Below are 1,401 nucleotides of genomic sequence, written 5' to 3'. Positions count from 1 at the left end.
GGAAGGCCTTCTATGAGATGGATTGATTCAGTGACTGGGATAATTGGTATGGGAATGTCAGAGACAGCGCAATTGGCACAGGACAGAGCGGGGTTTAGGGCTGTTGTACATTAGGGTCGCTCTGAGTCACAAGCGACTAGACGGCACATAACAACAACAACAACATGTCAACAAATGCAACAAGAACTGTTATCTCCAAGAGAGCAGAGGTCATGTAAACCGTGTATGTCTACTCCTACAGTGCTTATTGTCCACCAAACAGCAAATTCTCAACGACAGTTTGCAAAATCAATTAAAGAAATGTACATCTATACAATGAAAAAAAATTACATTAACCAAAATGTTAAGTGTTATCTCTAGGTAACAGAATTTTGTTTTTGTTGTTGTTAGGTGCTATTGAGTGAAGTATGACTCATAATGACCCATGAACAACAGATCTGAAAGCTGTCCTGTCCTCTGCCATCATCATCATCTTTGATACACTTGAGTCAATTGCTGCAGTCACCATGTCAATCCACTCATCGGGGGTGTGGAGGGGTCCTCCTCTCTTTTGCTGACTCTCCAATGGAATTAAACATTCATTTAATTTTCTTCTCTTTGTAGTTAAAACAATTTCTACAACTCTTATGGTCTACCTTTGTACCACTTTTTAAAAAACTAAATAGATGGGTTTTTTTTTTAATTTTATACTGGTTTACATACAAAATTCATAAAGGTCATATACACTATTTTTTCACACCAGATCTTTCCCTCTTCATTAACCCAACCCTCCTTCCACCCATCAAATTGTGTGACCCTATGATTAAGCCCCCTTCCCCTCCTTGGATCCTTGTACTCATTCTACAGTAATGGTGTTATACAGTATTTGTCAACAACCAATTATAGTTTTAAAAAGAAAGTCAACATTATTTCTGTCATAGGCTCAGTTGTGTCCCCCTTAAATATATGGGAGCTCTGATGCAAGCAATTGAGAAGACCATGGCCTGGAGCAGACACACCTTACTCTCTAGGCTCTCTGACACTGCTGCTCTTTAGCACTCTGGAAAGTTCCTTGACAGAAGATTTTCCCAAAGCAACTTATCTTTTGATTTCCTGATGTTTGGTACCCAAAATGTTAATTGTGGATCCACGCAAGATGAAATTGTTAACAATCTCAATCTTTTCCCTGTCAGGTTATTCTCCTTTTATCAGTACTTAACAGTCTCCTGCAGGAAGTAAATCACTTTCCCAGTTTAAGCAAGAATCTTTCAAAAATAAATAAAAAAGAAATTCAAACTCACTATTATGGAGTTGGTAGAAATCATCTATTTCTTCTTCTTTGGGTCTGGTTGTTGGTGCGTATATCTGAATGATAGTGGTATTCACTGGGCTTCCTTGTAAGCGTATGGATATAATCCTGTC

This window comes from Elephantulus edwardii, unplaced genomic scaffold (assembly GCF_000299155.1).
Source record: "Elephantulus edwardii isolate Elephantulus edwardi_28Jun2011 unplaced genomic scaffold, EleEdw1.0 scaffold00034, whole genome shotgun sequence".
Lineage (NCBI taxonomy): Eukaryota > Metazoa > Chordata > Mammalia > Macroscelidea > Macroscelididae > Elephantulus > Elephantulus edwardii.
Note: the sequence above shows the minus strand (reverse complement) of the source record.